General features: G+C 44.5%; 1 long non-coding RNA gene across 8 annotated transcripts in view; it reads left to right on the top strand.

Moving 5' to 3' along the window:
* The first annotated feature begins 5684 nt into the window (after nt 1-5684).
* LOC138851883 (uncharacterized) overlaps nt 5685-25880 on the top strand; it is a 52465-nt gene continuing 32269 nt past the window's right edge. The window contains exons 1-4 of one of the 8 annotated variants that reach the window (XR_011391476.1): nt 5685-5721; nt 15011-15115; nt 16767-16909; nt 25091-25231. This is a non-coding gene — a long non-coding RNA (uncharacterized lncRNA). Of the gene's footprint in view, nt 5848-14837; nt 15116-16766; nt 16910-25090; nt 25232-25880 lie in introns of those variants that run through there. The other 7 variants (XR_011391477.1, XR_011391473.1, XR_011391474.1 and 4 more) reach the window with 7 other exon arrangements.

Genomic DNA, 25880 nt, shown 5'->3' on the forward strand with positions numbered 1-25880 from the left:
TAAAAGAGGTCAATATATCTGAAATGCGCAGGGAGACACTGCTCAGAGAAATAGCAAGCATCGAACTTAAGCTAAAAGAATCCTTTAGGAGTCAGGAATCGCGGGAAGAACTAAAAGCTATAAATGAAATCGAAAGAAACCCAAAGTATTTCTTCTCCTATGCCAAATCAAAATCGAGAACAACGCCCAGTATTGGGCCCCTACTTAAACAAGATGGGTCCTACACAGATGACAGCAAGGAAATGAGTGAGCTACTCAAGTCCCAATATGACTCAGTTTTTAGCAAGCCGCTAACCAGACTGAGAGTCGAAGATCAAAATGAATTTTTTATGAGAGAGCCACAAAATTTGATTAACACAAGCCTATCCGATGTTATCCTGACGCCAAATGACTTCGAACAGGCGATAAATGACATGCCCATGCACTCTGCCCCAGGGCCAGACTCATGGAACTCTGTGTTCATTAAGAACTGCAAGAAGCCCCTATCACGAGCCTTTTCCATCCTATGGAGAGGGAGCATGGACACGGGGGTCGTCCCTCAGTTACTAAAAACAACAGACATAGCCCCACTCCACAAAGGGGGCAGTAAAGCAACAGCAAAGAACTACAGACCAATAGCACTAACATCCCATATCATAAAAATCTTTGAAAGGGTCCTAAGAAGCAAGATCACCACCCATCTAGAAACCCATCAGTTACACAACCCAGGGCAACATGGGTTTAGAACAGGTCGCTCCTGTCTGTCTCAACTACTGGATCACTACGACAAGGTCCTAAATGCACTAGAAGACAAAAAGAATGCAGATGTAATATATACAGACTTTGCAAAAGCCTTCGACAAGTGTGACCATGGCGTAATAGCGCACAAAATGCGCGCTAAAGGAATAACAGGAAAAGTCGGTCGATGGATCTATAATTTCCTCACTAACAGAACACAGAGAGTAGTCGTCAACAGAGTAAAGTCCGAGGCAGCTACGGTGAAAAGCTCTGTTCCACAAGGCACAGTACTAGCTCCCATCTTGTTCCTCATCCTCATATCCGACATAGACAAGGGTGTCAGCCACAGCACCGTGTCTTCCTTTGCAGATGACACCCGAATCTGCATGACAGTGTCTTCCATTGCAGACACTGCAAGGCTCCAGGCGGACATCAACCAAATCTTTCAGTGGGCTGCAGAAAACAATATGAAGTTCAACGATGAGAAATTTCAATTACTCAGATATGGTAAACATGAGGAAATTAAATCTTCATCAGAGTACAAAACAAATTCTGGCCACAAAATAGAGCGAAACACCAACGTCAAAGACCTGGGAGTGATTATGTCGGAGGATCTCACCTTCAAGGACCATAACATTGTATCAATCGCATCTGCTAGAAAAATGACAGGATGGATAATGAGAACCTTCAAAACTAGGGAGGCCAAGCCCATGATGACACTCTTCAGGTCACTTGTTCTATCTAGGCTGGAATATTGCTGCACTCTAACAGCACCTTTCAAGGCAGGTGAAATTGCCGACCTAGAAAATGTACAGAGAACTTTCACGGCACGCATAACGGAGATAAAACACCTCAATTACTGGGAGCGCTTGAGGTTTCTAAAGCTGTATTCCCTGGAACGCAGGAGGGAGAGATACATGATTATATACACCTGGAAAATCCTAGAGGGACTAGTACCGAACTTGCACACGAAAATCACTCACTACGAAAGCAAAAGACTTGGCAGACGATGCACCATCCCCCCAATGAAAAGCAGGGGTGTCACTAGCACGTTAAGAGACCATACAATAAGTGTCAGGGGCCCGAGACTGTTCAACTGCCTCCCAGCACACATAAGGGGGATTACCAACAGACCCCTGGCAGTCTTCAAGCTGGCACTGGACAAGCACCTAAAGTCAGTTCCTGATCAGCCGGGCTGTGGCTCGTACGTTGGTTTGCGTGCAGCCAGCAGCAACAGCCTGGTTGATCAGGCGCTGATCCACCAGGAGGCCTGGTCACAGACCGGGCCGCGGGGGCATTGACCCCCGAAACTCTCTCCAGGTAAACTCCAGGTAAATAGGTATCAGTATGTTACCATTAAAGACACAGCATCAACAACACAGCCACTTGATACTGGAGTTCCACAGGGAAGTGTCCTTGGTCCCCTGCTCTTCCTCATATACATCAATGATCTTCCAAACGTATCCCAACACCTGAAACCCATTCTCTTTGCTGACGACACGACTTATGTCATCTCTCACCCTAATCTTGCCACCCTCAACACCATTGTTAACGAGGAGCTGATCAAAATATCGACTTGGATGACAGCCAATAAACTTACACTTAACACTGACAAAACCTATTATATTATGTTTGGTAGCAGAGCAGGAGATGCACAAATTAACATTAAGATCGACAACACTCTAATTACCAGACATAATGAGGGCAAATTCCTAGGCCTATACCTTGACAACAACCTGAATTTCAGCACCCATATCCAACACATAACCAAAAAAGTATCCAAAAAAGTATCTCTCCAAGATACGATACTACGTGCCGCAAAATGCCGTTTACCTGGAGTTTACCTGGAGAGAGTTTCGGGGGTCAACGCCCCCGCGGCCCGGTCTGTGACCAGGCCTCCTGGTGGATCAGCGCCTGATCAACCAGGCTGTTGCTGCTGGCTGCACGCAAACCAACGTACGAGCCACAGCCCGGCTGATCAGGAACTGACTTTAGGTGCTTGTCCAGTGCCAGCTTGAAGACTGCCAGGGGTCTGTTGGTAATCCCCCTTATGTGTGCTGGGAGGCAGTTGAACAGTCTCGGGCCCCTGACACTTATTGTATGGTCTCTTAACGTGCTAGTGACACCCCTGCTTTTCATTGGGGGGATGGTGCATCGTCTGCCAAGTCTTTTGCTTTCGTAGTGAGTGATTTTCGTGTACAAGTTCGGTACTAGTCCCTCTAGGATTTTCCAGGTGTATATAATCATGTATCTCTCCCTCCTGCGTTCCAGGGAATACAGGTTTAGAAACCTCAAGCGCTCCCAGTAATTGAGGTGTTTTATCTCCGTTATGCGCGCCGTGAAAGTTCTCTGTACATTTTCTAGGTCGGCAATTTCACCTGCCTTGAAAGGTGCTGTTAGAGTGCAGCAATATTCCAGCCTAGATAGAACAAGTGACCTGAAGAGTGTCATCATGGGCTTGGCCTCCCTAGTTTTGAAGGTTCTCATTATCCATCCTGTCATTTTTCTAGCAGATGCGATTGATACAATGTTATGGTCCTTGAAGGTGAGATCCTCCGACATAATCACTCCCAGGTCTTTGACGTTGGTGTTTCGCTCTATTTTGTGGCCAGAATTTGTTTTGTACTCTGATGAAGATTTAATTTCCTCATGTTTACCATATCTGAGTAATTGAAATTTCTCATCGTTGAACTTCATATTGTTTTCTGCAGCCCACTGAAAGATTTGGTTGATGTCCGCCTGGAGCCTTGCAGTGTCTGCAATGGAAGACACTGTCATGCAGATTCGGGTGTCATCTGCAAAGGAAGACACGGTGCTGTGGCTGACATCCTTGTCTATGTCGGATATGAGGATGAGGAACAAGATGGGAGCTAGTACTGTGCCTTGTGGAACAGAGCTTTTCACCGTAGCTGCCTCGGACTTTACTCTGTTGACGACTACTCTCTGTGTTCTGTTAGTGAGGAAATTATAGATCCATCGACCGACTTTTCCTGTTATTCCTTTAGCGCGCATTTTGTGCGCTATTACGCCATGGTCACACTTGTCGAAGGCTTTTGCAAAGTCTGTATATATTACATCTGCATTCTTTTTGTCTTCTAGTGCATTTAGGACCTTGTCGTAGTGATCCAGTAGTTGAGACAGACAGGAGCGACCTGTTCTAAACCCATGTTGCCCTGGGTTGTGTAACTGATTGGTTTCTAGATGGGTGGTGATCTTGCTTCTTAGGACCCTTTCAAAGGTTTTTATGATATGGGATGTTAGTGCTATTGGTCTGTAGTTCTTTGCTGTTGCTTTACTGCCCCCTTTGTGGAGTGGGGCTATGTCTGTTATTTTTCCATACCTCACCTATGCTATTTGTGCTTGGGGATCAACTGCAGCAACACACCTAAAGCCAATAATAACCCAACAAAAAGCTGCAGTAAGAATAATCACTAAATCCCATCACTGGCAACACACCCCCCCACTCTTCATAGATCTAAACTTGCTCCCTGTTCAGTACATCCACACTTACTACTGTGCAATCTACATCTACAGGACCTTAAACTCCAATATCAATCTTGACCTAAAACGCTTTCTTGATAGTTGTGACAGAACCCACAGGCATAACACCAGACACAAACATCTCTACGACATTCCCCATGTCCGACTAAACCTTTACAAAAATTCAATGTATGTCAAAGGCCCTAAAATCTGGAACACCCTACCTGAGAACTCTAGAACTGCAGACACATTCATCACCTTCAAAACTACCATTAGAAAACATCTTATCTCCCTGATAAACCCCATCAACTAACTACACGAGTACCACCTGGTGGTTCACACTTACACTCACTCACCCATTTGACCATAAACAGAAATATTAATCTCAATCTTAAAATAATGAATCTTATGATACTCCAATACTGAAACTATGTACCGTGCCAAAACAAAATCATTCACATTGCTAAACTCACAAACTAGTATTTAGTCACTTAGCCATAATACCAACTTACCTCATAATCTGTAATATTTTAAAATAAAGAATTAAACTAAGTCTGCCCGAAATGCCTAGCCATGCTAGGTGTTCTAGTGGTAATGCCTAGCCATGCTAAGTGTTCTAGTGGTACACTCTGTAATACCTAGCCATGCTAGGTGTTCTAGTGGTACACTCTGTAATGCCTAGCCATGCTAAGCGTTCTAGTGGTACACTCTGTAATCACAATTTTACTACATGTAAATCAAACAATAACCAAATTTCTGTAAACTCAGCATTGTAATCCTTATAGAGAATAAACTTTGAATTGAATTGAATTGAATTGAATTAATGACCTTCGTGTAGTATATAGTCTCTTTAGTATGATAATAAGATGTTATCTTCATTGTAGAATAATAAGAAAATATTATAACCTTTATATTATAATAATAAGGTAAAAGGACCCCAATGGAAATAAGTCACTCTAACTTTTTTGGGTTATCCTAGGTTCTCTACACATATGCTGCTATGTATGATAATTCTATGTAACTGTATTTGTGTATACCTGAATAAACTTACTTACTTACTTACTTACTTACTTATCAGTAAAAAAAATATTTTATTCCACAACATATATAGTAAAATATACTAGTTTGTATACAGAGATATGTATATATTGAGGTGAATATAAAGTTGTATTTGGAAGACTTGACAATAAAATCCTTGACTGCAAATATGAAGAAAGAAAATCACATTGAATATATTAAATAAAACCTGAGCTCTTATATGCTAACATTCCCATGAAGATGTGTGTATAAGCACACGAAATACCTCGCCATGATAGTGGCTTTCTTTGCTCCAATCAAATTATGATACATAAACACACATTGTAACTTTAACAAATTTTTTTATAGTTATTTTATTATTATTATAAAGCAATTAAAGTTTTATATATATATATATATATGATCCCTGGCGGAGTTGATTAAAGAAAGAGGGAAGTTGTGACGTCATGGGAAGTGTTGTCCGCCATGTTTGTTGTTGTCAGTCTAGTGAGCTTTGTTTACCAGGTTACTGAGGCGCTTCTATCACCCTCTTATATCCTCACTCTGCTCACCTACTAGTGTTTCTGCTCAGCAGAAAGTTAAGAGAGGGTGAGGGAGTGTGTGAAGCAGCAGGTGGAGTCTCCTACTGACTCACATGTTAGCTAGTTAACCTGCTGGAGTCATCAGCAGCAGGTGGAGCCTGCTACTGACACATGTTAGCTAGTTAACCTGCTGGAGTCATCAGCAGCAGGTGGAGCCTGCTACTGACTCACATGTTAGCTAGTTAACCTGCTGGAGTCATCAGCAGCAGGTGGAGCCTGCTACTGACTCACATGTTAGCTAGTTAACCTGCTGGAGTCATCAGCAGCAGGTGGAGCCTGCTACTGACTCACATGTTAGCTAGTTAACCTGCTGGAGTCATCAGCAGCAGGTGGAGCCTGCTACTGACTCACATGTTAGCTAGTTAACCTGCTGGAGTCATCAGCAGCAGGTGGAGCCTGCTACTGACACATGTTAGCTAGTTAACCTGCTGGAGTCATCAGCAGCAGGTGGAACCTGCTACTGACTCACATGTTAGCTAGTTAACCTGCTGGAGTCATCAGCAGCAGGTGGAGCCTCCTACTGACTCACATGTTAGCTAGTTAACCTGCTGGAGTCATCAGCAGCAGGTGGAGCCTGCTACTGACTCACATGTTAGCTAGTTAACCTGCTGGAGTCATCAGCAGCAGGTGGAGCCTGCTAGTGACTCACATGTTAGCTAGTTAACCTGCTGGAGTCATCAGCAGCAGGTGGAGCCTGCTACTGACTCACATGTTAGCTAGTTAACCTGCTGGAGTCATCAGCAGCAGGTGGAGCCTCCTACTGACTCACATGTTAGCTAGTTAACCTGCTGGAGTCATCAGCAGCAGGTGGAACCTGCTACTGACTCACATGTTAGCTAGTTAACCTGCTGGAGTCATCAGCAGCAGGTGGAGCCTGCTACTGACTCACATGTTAGCTAGTTAACCTGCTGGAGTCATCAGCAGCAGGTGGAGCCTGCTACTGACTCACATGTTAGCTAGTTAACCTGCTGGAGTCATCAGCAGCAGGTGGAGCCTCCTACTGACTCACATGTTAGCTAGTTAACCTGCTGGAGTCATCAGCAGCAGGTGGAGCCTCCTACTGACTCACATGTTAGCTAGTTAACCTGCTGGAGTCATCAGCAGCAGGTGGAGCCTGCTACTGACTCACATGTTAGCTAGTTAACCTGCTGGAGTCATCAGCAGCAGGTGGAGCCTGCTACTGACTCACATGTTAGCTAGTTAACCTGCTGGAGTCATCAGCAGCAGGTGGAGCCTGCTACTGACACATGTTAGCTAGTTAACCTGCTGGAGTCATCAGCAGCAGGTGGAGCCTGCTACTGACTCACATGTTAGCTAGTTAACCTGCTGGAGTCATCAGCAGCAGGTGGAGCCTGCTACTGACTCACATGTTAGATAGTTAACCTGCTGGAGTCATCAATAGCAGGTGGAGCCTGCTACTGACTCACATGTTAGCTAGTTAACCTGCTGGAGTCATCAGCAGCAGGTGGAGCCTGCTACTGACACATGTTAGCTAGTTAACCTGCTGGAGTCATCAGCAGCAGGTGGAGCCTGCTACTGACTCACATGTTAGCTAGTTAACCTGCTGGAGTCATCAGCAGCAGGTGGAGCCTGCTACTGACTCACATGTTAGCTAGTTAACCTGCTGGAGTCATCAATAGCAGGTGGAGCCTGCTACTGACTCACATGTTAGCTAGTTAACCTGCTGGAGTCTTCAGCAGCAGGTGGAGCCTGCTACTGACTCACATGTTAGCTAGTTAACCTGCTGGAGTCATCAGCAGCAGGTGGAGCCTGCTACTGACTCACATGTTAGCTAGTTAACCTGCTGGAGTCATCAGCAGCAGGTGGAACCTGCTACTGACTCACATGTTAGCTAGTTAACCTGCTGGAGTCATCAGCAGCAGGTGGAGCCTGCTACTGACTCACATGTTAGCTAGTTAACCTGCTGGAGTCATCAGCAGCAGGTGGAGCCTGCTACTGACTCACATGTTAGCTAGTTAACCTGCTGGAGTCATCAGCAGCAGGTGGAGCCTGCTACTGACTCACATGTTAGCTAGTTAACCTGCTGGAGTCATCAGCAGCAGGTGGAGCCTGCTACTGACTCACATGTTAGCTAGTTAACCTGCTGGAGTCATCAGCAGCAGGTGGAGCCTGCTAGTGACTCACATGTTACCTAGTTAACCTGCTGGAGTCATCAGCAGCAGGTGGAGCCTGCTAGTGACTCACATGTTAGCTAGTTAACCTGCTGGAGTCATCAGCAGCAGGTGGAGCCTGCTAGTGACTCACATGTTAGCAAGTTAACCTGCTGGAGTTATCAGCAGCAGGTGGGGCCTGCTACTGACTCACATGTTAGCTAGTTAACCTGCTGGTGTCATCAGCAGCAGGTGGAGCCTGCTACTGACTCACATGTTAGCTAGTTAACCTGCTGGAGTCATCAGCAGCAGGTGGAGCCTGCTACTGACTCACATGTTAGCTAGTTAACCTGCTGGAGTCATCAGCAGCAGGTGGAGCCTGCTACTGAATCACATGTTAGCTAGTTAACCTGCTGGAGTCATCAGCAGCAGGTGGAGCCTGCTGCTGAATCACATGTTAGCTAGTTAACCTGCTGGAGTTATCAGCAGCAGGTGGAGCCTGCTACTGACTCACATGTTAGCTAGTTAACCTGCTGGAGTCATCAGCAGCAGGTGGAGCCTGCTGAAACACTCAAAAGTCACAATTAAGATCACGCACTGTACTTCCCACCACCACCCTTCCTTAAGATCAGGCACTGTACTTCCCACCACCTCCCTTCCTTAAGTACAGGCACTGTACTTCCCACCACCACCCTTCCTTAAGTACAGGCACTGTACTTCCCACCACCTCCCTTCCTTAAGTACAGGCACTGTACTTCCCACCACCACCCTTCCTTAAGTACAGGCACTGTACTTCCCACCACCTCCCTTCCTTAAGTACAGGCACTGTACTTCCCACCACCTCCCTTCCTTAAGATCAGGCACTGTACTTCCCACCACCACCCTTCCTTAAGTACAGGCACTGTACTTCCCACCACCTCCCTTCCTTAAGTACTGGCACTGTACTTCCCACCACCTCCCGTCCTTAAGTACAGGCACTGTACTTCCCACCACCACCCTTCCTTAAGATCAGGCACTGTATTTCCCACCACCTCCCTTAAGTACAGGCACTGTACTTCCCACCACCTCCCTTCCTGAAGGACGGGAGGTGGTGGGCAGTACAGTGCCCGATCTTAAGGAAGGGTGGTGGTGGGAAGTACAGTGCCTGATCTTAAGGAAGGGAGGTGGTGGGAAGTACAGTGCCTGATCTTAAGTACAGGCACTACTTCCCACGACCTCCCTTCCTTAAGTACTGGAACTGTACTTCCCACCACCTCCCTTCCTTAAGTATAGGCACTGTACTTCCCACCACCTCCCTTCCTTAAGTACAGGCACTGTACTTCCCACCACCTCCCTTCCTTAACCCTTTCAGGGTCCGTCCCGTAGATCTACGGCTTTACGGTGAGTGTCCAAACCGTAGATCTACGCCATGAGCTCAGCTCACTCTGATAAACTGTGAGTGGTACATTTGGGCCTAGATATGAGAGAATACATCTATGTGGTATGTGTGCACCACATAAAACAGATCCTGCAGCAGACTGTGTATAATGAGAGAAAAAACTGAAATCATGATTTTTCGATTAAAACAGCAACTTTGCAGTGTTTTTTCGTATGTTTTTTATAGTTGTATTTGCGATTTCTTGGTCTCATTTGATAGAATGGAAGACATATTACAGAAATAGAGATGATTTTGATTGGTTTTAGCACTGGAAATGGCTTGAAACTGAGCTCAAAGTAGCGGAAATGTTAAATTTTTGCCGATATTCAAGAGTAAACAAACGACCTCACACATCTAATACATGTCAGCTGGTGGGTCTAATATACATTCACAAATATGGTGAAGATATTTATACAATTATTACAGTATTGCATAACAGTAAATCTTCTATTTTTTGGTGTGAATAAAAATTCATTATGTGAATAAAAAATCAAAATGGAATTTATTTGTAAAGCCTCAAAACATAACTAACGAACAGAGGAAATGTTAGTTTAGTGCCAGGAATGCCTACATTGTTTATTCTGGACCCTATTTTGAAATTGAAATATTTTGAACTTTGTGTTAAATTGGCCAAATTGACAATTTCCGATCACTTTATTTTGTAGTTGAAACAGTTGACTTGGCGATTTCTTGTGCTCAATCGATAGAATAGAAGTAATACTAGTGAAATAGTTAAGAATTTGGTTGATTGGAATAATGTAATTGGCCTAAAATGGGAGTCAAAGTCGGCAAAATCGCCGATTCGTAAATATCGCTGACACATCAAAATTCGCGAGAGCATAATTTCGTCAATTTTCCACCAAATTTCGTACTTTTTGTTTTATTACCTTCACAAAAAGATTCTCTACGATTTCATAAGAAAAAATAACAAATTTTTTTTTTGAAAATTCTTGGACACTGGTGCGTGACTCCAGATTTGGGCCTTGGACCCTGAAAGGGTTAAGATCAGGTACTGTACTTCCCACCACCACCCTTCCTTAAGATCAGGCACTGTACTTCCCACCACCTCCCTTCCTTAAGATCAGGCACTGTACTTCCCACCACCTCCCTTCCTTAAGATCAGGCACTGTACTTCCCACCACCTCCCTTCCTTAAGTACAGGCACTGTACTTCCCACCACCACCCTTCCTTAAGATCAGGCACTGTACTTCCCATCACCACCCTTCCTTAAGTACAGGCACTGTACTTCCCACCACCTCCCTTCCTTAAGTACAGGCACTGTACTTCCCACCACCTCCCTTCCTAAAGATCATGCACTGTACTTCCCACCACCACCCTTCCTTAAGTACAGGCACTGTACTTCCCACCACCTCCCTTAAGTACAGGCACTGTACTTCCCACCACCTCCCTTAAGTACAGGCACTGTACTTCCCACCACCTCCCTTAAGTACAGGCACTGTACTTCACACCACCTCCCTTCCTTAAGATCAGGCACTGTACTTCCCACCACCACCCTTCCTTAAGATCAGGCACTGTACTTCCCACCACCTCCCTTCCTTAAGTACAGGCACTGTACTTCCCACCACCTCCCTTCCTTAAGTACAGGCACTGTACTTCCCACCACCTCCCTTCCTTAAGTACAGGCACTGTACTTCCCACCACCTCCCTTCCTTAAGTACAGGCACTGTACTTCCCACCACCTCCCTTAAGTACAGGCACTGTACTTCCCACCACCTCCCTTCCTTAAGATCAGGCACTGTACTTCCCACCACCACCCTTCCTTAAGATCAGGCACTGTACTTCTCACCACCTCCCTTCCTTAAGATCAGGCACTGTACTTCCCACCACCTCCCTTCCTTAAGATCAGGCACTGTACTTCCCACGACCTCCCTTAAGTACAGGCACTGTACTTCCCACCACCACCCTTCCTTAAGTACAGGCACTGTACTTCCCACCACCTCCCTTACGTACAGGCACTGTACTTCCCACCACCACCCTTCCTGAAGTACAGGCACTGTACTTCCCACCACCTCCCTTCCTTAAGATCAGGCACTGTACTTCCCACCACCTCCCTTCCTTAAGTATAGGCACTGTACTTCCCACCACCCCCCTTCCTTAAGTACAGGCACTGTACTTCCCACCACCTCCCTTCCTGAAGTACAGGCACTGTACTTCCCACCACCTCCCTTCCTTAAGTTCAGGCACTGTACTTCCCACCACCTCCCTTCCTGAAGTACAGGCACTGTACTTCCCACCACCACCCTTCCTTAAGATCAGGCACTGTACTTCCCACCACCACCCTTCCTGAAGTACAGGCACTGTACTTCCCACCACCTCCCTTCCTTAAGATCAGGCACTGTACTTCCCACCACCACCCTTCCTGAAGTACAGGCACTGTACTTCCCACCACCTCCCTTCCTTAAGATCAGGCACTGTACTTCCCACCACCTCCCTTCCTTAAGATCAGGCACTGTACTTCCCACCACCTCCCTTCCTTAAGATCAGGCACTGTACTTCCCACCACCTCCCTTCCTTAAGTATAGGCACTGTACTTCCCACCACCACCCTTCCTTAAGTACAGGCACTGTACTTCCCACCACCTCCCTTAAGTACAGGCACTGTACTTCCCACAACCACCCTTCCTTAAGTACAGGCACTGTACTTCCCACCACCTCCCTTCCTTAAGATCAGGCACTGTACTTCCCACCACCTCCCTTCCTTAAGATCAGGCACTGTACTTCCCACCACCACCCTTCCTTAAGTACAGGCCCTGTTCTTCCCACCACCTCCCTTCCTTAAGATCAGGCACTGTACTTCCCACCACCTCCCTTCCTTAAGTACAGGCACTGTACTTCGCACCACCACCCTTCCTTAAGTACAGTCACTGTACTTCCCACCACCACCCTTCCTTAAGGAACGGAAGGGAGGTGGTGGGAAGTACAGTGCCTGTACTTAAGGAAGGGTGGTGGTGGGAAGTACAGTGCCTGATCTTAAGGAAGGGAGGTGGTGGGAAGAACAGGGCCTGTACTTAAGGAAGGGTGGTGGTGGGAAGTACAGTGCCTGTACTTAAGGAAGGGAGGTGGTGGGAAGTACAGTGCCTGATCTTAAGGAAGGGAGGTGGTGGGAAGTACAGTGCCTGATCTTAAGGAATGGAGGTGGTGGGAAGTACAGTGCCTGTACTTAAGGAAGGGTGGTGGTGGGAAGTACAGTGCCTGTACTTAAGGAAGGGTGGTGGTGGGAAGTACAGTGCCTGATCTTAAGGAAGGGTGGTGGTGGGAAGTACAGTGCCTGTACTTAAGGAAGGGAGGTGGTGGGAAGTACAGTGCCTGTACTTAAGGAAGGGTGGTGGTGGGAAGTACAGTGCCTGATCTTAAGGAAGGGTGGTGGTGGGAAGTACAGTGCCTGTTTAAGGAAGGGAGGTGGTGGGAAGTAAAGTGCCTGATCTTAAGGAAGGGAGGTGGTGGGAAGTACAGTTCCTGTACTTAAGGAAGGGTGGTGGTGGGAAGTACAGTGCCTGATCTTAAGGAAGGGTGGTGGTGGGAAGTACAGTGCCTGTACTTAAGGAAGGGTGGTGGTGGGAAGTACAGTGCCTGTACTTAAAGGAAGGGAGGTGGTGGGAAGTACAGTGCCTGTACTTAAGGAAGGGTGGTGGTGGGAAGTACAGTTCCTGATCTTAAGGAAGGGAGGTGGTGGGAAGTACAGTGCCTGTACTTAAGGAAGGGTGGTGGTGGGAAGTACAGTGCCTGTACTTAAGGAAGGGTGGTGGTGGGAAGTACAGTGCCTGATCTTAAGGAAGGGAGGTGGTGGGAAGTACAGTGCTTGTACTTAAGGAAGGGTGGTGGTGGGAAGTACAGTGCCTGATCTTAAGGAAGGGAGGTGGTGGGAAGTACATTGCCTGTACTTAAGGAAGGGTGGTGGTGGTAAGTACAGTACCTGATCTTAAGGAAGGGAGGTGGTGGGAAGTACAGTGCCTGTACTTCCCACCACATCCCTTCCATAAGATCAGGCTCTGTACTTCCCACCACCACCCTTCCTTAAGTACAGGCACTGTACTTCCCACCACCTCCCTTCCTTAAGATCAGGTACTGTACTTCCCACCACCACCCTTCCTTAAGGAAGGGTTGTGGTGGGAAGTACAGTGCCTGTACTTATGGAAGGGTGGTGGTGGGAAGTACGGTGCCTGATCTTAAGGGAGGTGGTGGGAAGTACAGTGCCTGTACTTAAGGGTGGTGGTGGGAAGTACAGTGCCTGATCTTAAGGAAGGGAGGTGGTGGGAAGTACAGTGTCTGTACTTAAGGAAGGGTGGTGGTGGGAAGTACAGTGCCTGATCTTAAGGAAGGGAGGTGGTGGGAAGTACAGTGCCTGTACTTAAGGAAGGGTGGTGGTGGGGAGTACAGTGCCTGTACTTAAGGAAGGGTGGTGGTGGGAAGTACAGTGCGTGTATTTAAGGAAGGGTGGTGGTGGGAAGTAGAGTGCCTGTACTTAAGGAAGGGTGGTGGTGGGAAGTACAATGCCTGTACTTAAGGAAGGGTGGTGGTGGGAAGTACGGTGCCTGATCTTAAGGAAGGGAGGTGGTGGGAAGTACAGTGCCTGTACTTAAGGGTGGTGGTGGGAAGTACAGTGCCTGATCTTAAGGAAGGGAGGTGGTGGGAAGTACAGTGCCTGTACTTAAGGAAGGGTGGTGGTGGGAAGTACAGTGCCTGATCTTAAGGAAGGGAGGTGGTGGGAAGTACAGTGCCTGTACTTAAGGAAGGGTGGTGGTGGGAAGTACAGTGCCTGTACTTAAGGAAGGGTGGTGGTGGGAAGTACAGTACCTGATCTTAAGGAAGGGAGGTGGTGGGAAGTACAGTGCCTGTACTTAAGGAAGGGTGGTGGTGGGAAGTACAGTGCCTGATCTTAAGGAAGGGAGGTGGTGGGAAGTACAGTGCCTGTACTTAAGGAAGGGTGGTGGTGGGAAGTACAGTGCCTGATCTTAAAGAAGGGAGGTGGTGGGAAGTACAGTGCCTGTACTTAAGGAAGGGCAGTGGTGGGAAGTACAGTGCCTGTACTTAAGGAAGGGTGGTGGTGGGAAGTACAGTGCCTGTATTTAAGGAAGGGTGGTGGTGGGAAGTACAGTGCCTGTACTTAAGTACAGGCACTGTACTTCCCTCCACCTCCCTTCCTTAAGATCAGGCACTGTACTTCCCACCACCTCCCTTCCGTAAGTACAGGCACTGTACTTCCCACCACCTCCCTTCCTTAAGTACAGGCACTGGACTTCCCACCACCACCCTTCCTTAAGTACAGGCACTGTACTTCCCACCACCAACCTTCCTTAAGTACAGGCACTGTACTTCCCACCACCACCCTTCCTTAAGATCAGGCACTGTACTTCCCACCACCAACCTTCCTTAAGTACAGGCACTGTACTTCCCTCCACCTCCCTTCCTTAAGATCAGGCACTGTACTTCCCACCACCTCCCTTCCGTAAGTACAGGCACTGTACTTCCCACCACCTCCCTTCCTTAAGTACAGGCACTGGACTTCCCACCACCACCCTTCCTTAAGTACAGGCACTGTACTTCCCACCACCAACCTTCCTTAAGTACAGGCACTGGACTTCCCACCACCACCCTTCCTTAAGTACAGGCACTGTACTTCCCACCACCAACCTTCCTTAAGTACAGGCACTGGAGTCAAGACACGTGGTTTATATAGCTCAACATGTTGTTGAAGTGTGAGCAGTACCAGGGAATCAGTGGAAATCATTTAGCCAGACATAAGTCATGGAGGTGCGTACAATCATTTTATTCCTTTGTGCAGTATACAAAATGTAGTTTACATGTAATAAAATATTGTTAAGCACAAAATAAAGCCACTCACATGCTGTGCATTTCTGTGGTACTCCGAGTTTCGGCCATAATTCGTTCCAGAAGACTGTTCGAGTGCCGTTATCGAACGAATTTGTTCCCATAAGGAATAATGTAAATTAGATTAGGCCATTTCAGACCCCAAGAATACACTTACAAGAGCACTTACAATAATGCACTTACATAATTGTTCGAGTTGGGAGCTGTTCGAGACTCGGAGTACCACTCTACTTACACCCTGCTGAAGACTAGACATAGGTATTGAGTGGTACAATTTTAACCCTTTGACTGTCGCAACTCCCAATCCTGAGGTGTCTCCTGGTGTCGCAAAATTTAAAAAAAAAAAAAATTATTTTTGCTTATGAAATGATAGAGAATCTTTTCCCGATTGTAATGACACCAAAAAAACGAAATTTGATGGAAAACTGACGGAATTATGCTCTCGCGAATTTAGCGACCTCAGCGATGTTTACAAATCGGCGATTTCGCCAACTTTGAGCCCTGTTTTCAGCTAATTCCATTGTTCCAGTCGCCCAAACTCATAGCTATTTCTTTAGAACTCCATTTTTTCTATCGATTGAGTACAAGAAACTGCCCATTTACCGATTTCAACTACCTAATAATGTGGTCAGAAATTTAGAATTTGACCAATTTCACGAAAAATAAAAAATATGACAATTTCAAAATAAGGTCCAGAATGAACAATGCAGACATTCCTGGCTCTAAAATAACATTTTCTTTGTTCATCAGTCACATCTCCAGTCCCCTCTGATATTATTCTTGCTTTCTATTTTGAATTTTTATTCAAACAAAAAATAGAAGACTTACTATTATGCAGACTACTGCAATACTGTAATAATTGTATAAATAACATCAACCCATTCGTGACTGCATATTAGAATGGCTAATTGGACATTTATTGGAAAATGGCATCATTTGTTTACTTTTGAACATTGGCAAAAATCAAACATTTCCCCTACTTTGAGCTCCATTTCTAGGTTCTTTTTATAGTAAAATCAATCAAAATCACATCTATTTCTATAATATGTTTTCCATTCTATCAAATGAGACCAAAAAAATGAGAATACAACCATAAATACTATACGAAAATAGACCACAAAGTTGGCATTTTAATTAAAAAAAACGGTCGGAGTTTTTTTTTTCTCATTATGCACTGCATGCTGCAGGATTTTTTTTATATGGTGCACACTGACCACACAGACCCATTCTCTCACATGTGGGCCTACCAGCTCTCTCCTGCTTGATTTGAAGCCGCTAGAATTTATTATGAGTATATATACGTCAAACACGGTACCTCGTAAGACGTACATATACGGCCGCGACAGTCAAAGGGTTAAGTATGCATTATTACAGAAGAGAGGTAACAAAAATAGTATAAATTAAAGTATACAGTGGACCCTCGGCTAACTCCTTTAATCCTTTCCAGAAAGCTAGCCTTTTAGCCGATTTAGCCTTTAGCCGAATTAATTTTCCCGATAAGAAATAATGGAAATCCAATTAATCCGTTCCAGACACCCAAAAGTATTAAACAAAATCATTTTTCCCTACACAGAAAACAATGATACATCCACAATAAGCAATACTGAAATGACACCTTTATTGTGGACTTGTTGATGAGTGATGAGACAGGAGGAGGGGAGAGGATGAAGGTGTTCTAGTGTTTGGAAAGGGAATCCCCGTCCATAAATTCTTCAGGTAACAAGTCCTTTTCTGGGGTTATCTCCCTTCTTTGTTTTTTTAATGCCACTATGACAAGCTTGAGAGTCACTGGACCACCCTCTACCACCATCACAACCACTACCATCTCTACCACCATCACAACCACTACCATCTCTACCACCATCACTACCACCCTCTACCACCATCATATCCACTTCCACCCTCTACCACCATCATATCCACTTCCACCCTCTACCACCATCACATCCACTACCACCATCACACCCTCTACCATCATCATATCCACTACCACCATCACTACCACCATCACTACCACCCTCTACCACCATCACTACCACCCTCTACCACCATCACTACCACCCTCTACTACCATCACTACCACCCTCTATCACCACCACCTTCATATTTTTCTACAAACTATTTCTTGAATTCTATTGTGTTTCTCACATTCTTTACCATAGGGCTGGCACTGGAAGCTTTCTTGGGGCATATAGTGGCTTGTTTAGCAGTTACAAGCACTAAAAACAATGAAATAATACAAAATATATCGCATGTACGTGTGGAATCGACCGCAACAGCTTGTAAACAGTGGCACACTGGCTATACATGGAGTCTTGGAGTGGCCGGGCCCGCTCAGGCCATGTGGACACGTACGGGATGAAAACCTTTACCGAGTCTTTTAGTGTTGGCCGGGCCAATACTTTGATGCCAAAGAAAGCCGTTAGCCGATTTTGGCGTTAGCCAATGCAGCCTTTAGTTGAGAGTCCACTCTATATTAATGCAGTGCAACCTTAATTCATTCCAGAAGGCTGTTCGAGTGCCGCTCCATTTGAGTATCGAACAAGTTCTTCCCAACCAATTTTCTGTTTTCTTGGCTGTTATCATTAATCATTGTAGGCTGCACAGTGAAGTTCTGGCAGATTGTATTTGTTTGGTCAAGTGTTGAGCTTTGAGTAGGGAGCTGGTCCTATACCGAGGTTCCATTGTAATTTAAACTGATTCAGTGATCGTGAGTTAACTGGGATTTATTAAGTAGTTTCTAACTGCCTCTTGTGATTTCAGGCTGTGAAATGGTCAAAAGAGATGTAAGTATGTTTATTCAGGTAGAGGTCCACGCAAGTACAATTATCGTACTTACTAACACGTGCAAATTTACCCACCAGGATAACCCAGAAAAGTCAAAAGTGATTTATCTCCATTGTGGTTCTTGTAATATTTAAAGCCTTGCAGGAAATTACAGTAGAGATTAGTTATGACTATAACCTTAATGAATAAAACAGCTAAATAACTTGTGAAAATCAATAACAAAAGGAGATACAATAGGAATTAAATAAACTGAGTCATTTACTTTAAAATTAAAGAGAGGAAGTATAGTTTGTGCACTCTGAAGGAGGGTCGGAGATGTAGTTCAGAAGGACACATTAATTGTGATGTCAACACACTACTGGCAAGACAGCTCTTGAATGAATGATGGTGAATGCGTTTCCTTTTCCGAGTCACCCAACCCTGGTGAGAGATGACTGGCATGATCAAAATAACTTGTGAACCTTGTGCAGTAAGACCACCTGTAGTCAGGTTATTGTCTCTGCAGGGGAGGCCTAGTATATAAGTAAATAAGTAGTTATAGGCACACATAAGTACAGCTCTTCTTTCAACGAACTGGTTGTATCCCACCAAGGCAGGGTGGCCCTAAAGGAAAAACGAAAATTTCTCCTTTTAAATTTAGTAATATGTACGGGAGAAGGTGTTACGAACTTCTTGCTCCAGGGATTTTAGTCGCCTCTTATGACGTGCATGGCTTACGGAATAAGAATTCTGTTCCACTTCCCCATGGAGATAAGCACAATTATCATACAAAATGTAAATTACACAGGCCCCCCCCCCCCCCCCAAAAAAAAAAAAAAAAAAAAGGAAAGTCAAAGTTACTTATTTCAGTTGAGGTACTTGTGACATCCTATTATTTTAGCCTTAGAATTTAAAACACCTAAGTGAAAATTAGTTGCATCAGTTCCTACAATTAAAAAGAATGAATTAAATATACAGTTGTATAAAAGAGTGAGATGAGGAAGGAAGGTCTGAATAAGAGTGTGTTTACCACCGGCTGCTTCCATAAGTTTAAGTTAGTAAGTTGTATAATACTGTAATAAGTTGTCTAGAGGAGGAGGTGTGGGACTACCAAAACTATTATCCAGAGAGCTGAGGAGGGGTTATTGAGATGGTTTGGACAAGTACAGAGGATGAAACGAAGTAGAATGACTTCGAGAGTATACAAATCTGTAGTGGAGGGAAAGCAGGGTAGGGGTCAGCCTAGGAAAGGTTGGAAGGAGGGGGTAAAGGAGGTTTTGTTTGCAAAGGGCTTGGACTTTCAGCAAGCATGATAAGAGTGAATGGAGATAAATGGCTTTTAGGACTTGATGTGCTGTTGGAGTGTAAGCAAGGAAGCATTTATGAAGGGATTCAGGGAAACTGGAAGGCCAGACTTGAGTCCTGGAGATTGGAAGTACAGTGTCTGCACTCTGAAGGAGGGGTGTTAATGTTGCAGTTTTATGACTGTAGTGTAGGCATGCCTCTGGCAAGACAGTAATGATGATGAAAGTTTTTCTTTTTCTGGCCACCCTGCCTTGGTGGGAAACGGCCGATGTGTTAATAAAAAAATAAAGTAAGTTTTCTGGTAAAATTGCTTCAGCTGATCATATATGTAGCAGCAAGTAATTACCCTGCTAAATTGCAGGAAGCTATTTCTGAGGGTGGCTACGTGTCACAACAAGTGTTTAATGCTGATGAGACAAGTGTGTTTTGGCAGAAAATGTCAACAAGAACTCACATCAGTCAGCAAGAGGAAAGTGTTTCAAGATTATAGGCAGCAAAGGATCACTTCTCCTTGCTCCTTTGTGGTAATATATCAATTGATTTCAAGTGTAAGTCTATGGTAATTTACCGCTCCAAGACTCCTCGTGCTTTGAAAGGTGTAGATAAAAAACCTTACTAGTAATTTGGGGGTCAAACCAGTCAGCATGGATGACACAGGAATTATATCACTGTATTCCTGAAGTCAGGTTTTACCTGCACAGCAAGAACCTTACATTCAAGCATTCAAGGTTCTCTTCACTCTTAATAATTCCCATACTCATCCTGAAGCTTTGTTGAATGTGGACCCACATGTAAAAGTTGTATTTTTACCTCCAAATACATCTTTAATACAACCATTGGATCATTGAGTTTTTCATTCAAGTATAATTGCGCGCTAAAAGCGATGAAAAAAACTCTTGACTCTTGAGGCAGATCACAGGAAGAAGAACCTGAAGAAACACATTGCAACAGTTATGTGAGCACTTCTATATTGCTGCTAAACTGGCAGATTTTTTCCCTGAAATGGACCCTGGCAAATCTAGAAGCACTGCTCTGAAATGGGGCCTAGAGCAGCTGATAATGCCTTACCAGCACTGTAGGGTAGAAAACACCAGAGATGTACTGTATTACAAAATTTATCCATTGTTTAGTAAAATCATATACGTACAGTGGACCCCCCGGTTTATGATCAGCTCCCAATGCGACCAATTATGTAAGTGTATTTATGTAAGTGCGTTTATATGTGTATGTTTGGGGGTCTGAAATGGACTAATCTAATTCACAATATTCCTTATGGGAACAAATTCAGTCAGTACTGGCAGCTGAACATACTTCTGGAATGAAATAATATCGTAAACCCGGGGTCCACTGTACTTTAGTGCCAGAGCCTCAAAAATCCACTTCGCCTAACACTGAACAACTATCCACCTCTACTGACAACCAACATCAACCCAGTAGGGCCACAGCATGAATGCTGATTGTCAGCTGAAGTGGATGGTTGAGGCTGTTGCATTAAAGCCTATGGTTTTACTAAATAATGGATAAATTCTGTAATACATCTCTGGTGTTTTCTACCTTACAATACGTTATACAGGTGATAGTAAGGCTCTATTTCAGAGCAGTGCTTCTAGATTTGTCAGGGTTTACTTCAGGGAAAAAGTCTGCCAGTTTAACAGCAACATGGAACTGCTCACATAACTGTTGCTGTGGGCCACTGGGTGGGAAAGTACGGAGCCACTCAGTCAAGGCTAGACATACGAAAGACGTTAAAGTTAAAGGAAAGGGTGCTAAGACCACCGGAACCAACAAGTTTACACCCCCAGAGGTCCACGCAGGGGAAACTGGATGGCTGAAGTTAGACCGGAGTCTGCTCGACGAGAGTGGCCGGACGGCACTCGTGTCCAGGGTCCACCGTGGGGGCTCGCGGAAAGTGAACTTGATTTAGACTTGGCGCCTACCTTCACCGGTGGGAGGATGTGGAAATTTATTTGGTCCCTAAAGTTCCACAGGACAGATCCGGCATGGCCGTAATGGAATGGCTGAGCTGGGTGGCCCTTAAACCCTCCCAAACAAACACATTTCTCTCCCCGAGTGGATTGATGGTAGGCATTTATTTAATTTATAGATTTACCCTTCAGGGAAGGAGTAGGTAGTTTTACTGTTAGTACACTAATATTAGGTTTACTAAGGCAACTGTAGATAATAATATTGTAGACCTAAGACCTTAATATAGGTAGTAATAGGCCGATAATGTAGGCAAACACTAGGATAAGTTAGCTAGGGAGAACTGGCAGCCCTAGTTTGAACGAAGAGATGAGGGTCTGGAAGAGAGACCAGCTCGTTCTTCTTAAGACAGACACCAACTGGACAAGACGTGCCGTGATCAGCAGACGGCGCCCCCCATGTGTCTTCACATTTGAGACCTAGGGAAATCTGGTAGAGGCACCTCGATGTACCGTAGATGACCTCCGTCAGGCCCATACAGTAAGACAAGACCTCCACTTTATCTCGTAGATTTCTAGCCAGTGTCTGGGGAGAATTGTGAGTGAGTTTGATCTGTGGGCCTGTGTTGCAGCTGGCAGAGCATGCCCAGTAAGTACCAGTGTCTCTCGTCAGTCTGGAAGCTAGTGTCCTTGTCTGCATAGTTATACTAGGGGATACATACCCTCTTGGATATAGGAATTTCTGAGGTGCAGGCAGGTCACTAATAACGATTGAATATTGCAGGAATTAAGGCTCCCGGTTGCACGTGGTTTCTGAGGGGAAGTCCAAAGGGGCTAAGGCTAAGCTTAGGGAAGTTGAAGATCAGGATATATGCTGCAACACCAAGTAAGTTAGTCCTTTATAAGTGCATGCAGCCGAGTTTCTTGCAACATCAATCATTTGTGAAAATCTGTCCTATAAGCCACTTGTGAGGCTGAGGTACCCACCTCAGAGCTCGGTGTCAACAGAGATTGCCAGGGTAGGTGACTCACTTGGAGGCAGTCCACACAAATTTTCACAAAGATCAGGATATATGCTGCAACACCAAGTAAGTTAGTCCTTTATACGTGCATGCAGGCGAGTTTCTTGCAACACCAATCATTTGTGAAAACCTGTCCTATAAGCCACTTGTGAGGCCGAGGTACCCACCTCAGAGCTCTGTGTCAACAGAGTTTGCCAGGGTAGGCGACTCACTTGGAGGCAGTCCAGACAAATTTTCACAGATATAGGAATTTCTGAGGTGCAGGCAGGTCACTAATAACGATTGAATATTGCAGGAATTAAGGCTCCTGGTTGCACGTGGTTTCTGTGGGGAAGTCCAAAGGGGCTAAGCTTAGGGAGGTTGAAGATCAGGATATATGCTGCAACACCAAGTAAGTTAGTCCTTTATACGTGCATGCAGGCGAGATTTCTTGCAACATCAGTCATTTATGAAAATCTGTCCTATAAGCCACTTGTGAGGCTGAGGTACCGACCTCAGAGCTCGGTGTCAACAGAGCTTGCCAGGGTAGGCGACTCACTTGGAGGCAGTCCACACAAATTTTCACACCACTGTTGTAACTTGTGGTTATTTGAGTTTCGTCTTCCTGTCAGTTTGAACCAGTCTGGCCACTGAGTGTATGTTACCTTATATTTTAGCAAGGTATGATTGAATTTAAATAAGTTTAAGTTGTTTTCAGTTATTTACAATAGAAAATCGGGGTATTATTTTCCAAAAATGATTGGTAATATGCCACTGAGGATAAAATACTTTGACTTTATTTTTTTTATTTTACACAGATCAATTTTATAGGTTAAGAGCTCTTACCTCAACTCATTTCGAAGCCCAGTTTTAGTTTAATATGTTTATTATGCACCCCATACCCATCCTGTGGGTGGTAGTCAAAAGATTACAGAGGTACATACTAATTGGTCCAGGGACTGGACTCCAAAGTTTTGATAGCTGAGCAAGTTACAGAGGTAATGAATTCACAATTTACAAAGGTAATGAACTCACAATTTACAAAGGTAATGAACTCACAATTTACAAAGGTAATGAACTCCAGGTAGGTCTGGTCACAACCATGACAAGTTACAAAGATATTTACAGATTACAGAGGTACGTAATGGGTCCAGTGACTGGGCCTCCAAAGTTTTGATAGCTGAACTAGGTACAAAGGTAATGAACTCACAAGTTACAAACGTAATGAATTCTGTAAGAATGGTTACTTACATTTATACATGGCTACAATCATGAACAAATTATAGTTATAGCGAGCAATTCACACTTCCACACCCGGTCACAACTGTAATGAGCCCAGCCTTATCTAAATTATACTACCACCCCCAGTATGCGACCCATAACAATCGACTAACACCCAGGTTCCTGCTTACTGCTAGGTGAACAGGGGCAGCAGGTATAGGGAAACATGCCCTTGATAAGTTGTGAATAAGTTAGTCTCTGAATTCATTAATTTTACCACATTGCATTTTATCGCTTATCACTGAATGTCCGTGGTTTGATTCCCGACACAGATGGAAATGCTTCAAATGTTTCCTTACACCTGCTGTCCTTGTTCACCTAGCAGTAGGCAGGTACCTGGGTGTTAGCCGACTGGTGTGGGTCACATCCTGGGGGACAAGGAAAAAAAAACCCTCCCCTAATGGAAATAAGACAGACAGTCCTCGTTGCACTGATTTTCTTGGGTTATCCTGGGTGGCTAACCCTCCGGGTTAAATATCCAAACAAAATTTTATCATACTGATGCGAGGTGTGACAATAGTCCACTTGGCAAAGTTTACATTTAGTAATGTGTGTATCAGCTGGTGATGGTGAAGCAACTTCCCAGAGATACCTGTAACCCAACCAGAGGTGGGCAGAGTGACACCCAGGAGTGTGCCAGCCAGAGGTGGGCAGTGACACCCAGGAGTGTGCCAGCCAGAGGTGGGCAGTGACACCCAGGAGTGTGCCAGCCAGAGGTGGGCAGTGACACCCAGGAGTGTGCCAGCCAGAGGTGGGCAGAGTGACACCCAGGAGTGTGCCAGCCAGAGGTGGGCAGAGTGACACCCAGGAGTGTGCCAGCCAGAGGTGGGCAGTGACACCCAGGAGTGTGCCAGGCAGAGGTGGGCAGAGTGGCACCCAGGAGTGTGGTGCCAACCTTTTATAACCTGTTGCTGATTACAAACAGTACAGGCTGGGTGGGCGGGTTCACACGGCCTCCGGGCCGTCCTAACCCTTCAACCCAACAACAACTTACATTAAAATAGGAAAAAATGGCACTACTAGTAATAAGTAACAATTTGTTACTATAAATAACTATGTGATGTATGTCACTGAAATGAATAAATTGATTTTATAAGGTAACATCCATAGGTGCAGGGGTATTTATGAAGCCGGAAATAGAGTTATGATAATTGTATGATGAGTGAGAGTGAGTGATAGAGTCAGTGAGAGTCCTGCCATGACTCTAGGAAGGTTGTGACACTCTGCCTCAACACTGCTATATTCTTTATAAGTGTCACTAACAACACTGGCATTAAGGTATGACTTTCTTCCACACGCTTATATTGTTAAGGAAGATTAATTGTTTAGAATTGTAAACTTCTGTATGCCCGGTGATAAGCTCTTGATCCAAGGAATAGGACATCCTCGCTAACCTTGGATCTAACCGGATTACTTCCCAGTTCCCAGGTGCTTTGACCTACAGGTTTGGCGCTTCCCCATTATAACTAATATATATATATATATATATATATATATATATATATATATAATATATATATATATATATATATATATATATATATATATATATATAATTTCTGGCATATACAAAGTAATGTGCATATCATATTTTATTGAGTTACATCTCTATTTATATACAGTTCATACACTAGCAGAGGGATCGTGATCCGAGGATTTAGAGCCATCTTCTCTTTCCTTGAATCAAACTTGATTACCTCCCTGGTAGCAACCAGCAGAGATATGGGACCAGGAGCTAAGAATCAACCCCTGTAAACAAATAGGTGAGTATTGCATGAACCCAACGGGTTTAGCGCCTCCTCGTGAATATACACATGATAATTTATCATACAGCAAATAAAAAACACATAATTATATTATGATAGTTGACTTACAAAGACTACAATGGAAATAAGTCACTTTGACCTTTTTTGGGGGTTATACTGGAAGGTTCCTTGATGTTGGTGAGGGGCTCTTGATTTAGGGAAATGGATCTGTGCTCCAGTTCCCCGAATTGAGCCAGAATACCTTCCATCCCCCCCCCCCACACAGGCACTGCATAATCTCTATGGGTTTAGCACTCCCCCATAATAATAATTTGGGTTATCCTAGGTAATTTACATGTTACTGTGTATCAAAATCAAATTTTATTTCTTTGCTAAGATTACAATTCAATTTCAAATTCAAATTTTTATTTGTGTGATTTTATTTGTGTATTCACATTTCATAATTTGATTGTTACAAAGAAAACCACAATCATGCCGATGCATTTCAGGCAGGTTTAACCTAATATGACAATGACAAGTTTATTTTAGTATGATATATGTTTGTACAAAGGAGTGTAACAATTTGGTGAACATGCCAAAAGTCCCTTTATATGCAGAGCATTTCAAGCTAACTTAAGACTAATTTAAGATTTATGAGGCAATAACA

Source organism: Cherax quadricarinatus, unplaced genomic scaffold, assembly GCF_038502225.1.
Source record: "Cherax quadricarinatus isolate ZL_2023a unplaced genomic scaffold, ASM3850222v1 Contig2582, whole genome shotgun sequence".
NCBI classification, from domain to species: Eukaryota; Metazoa; Arthropoda; class Malacostraca; order Decapoda; family Parastacidae; genus Cherax; species Cherax quadricarinatus.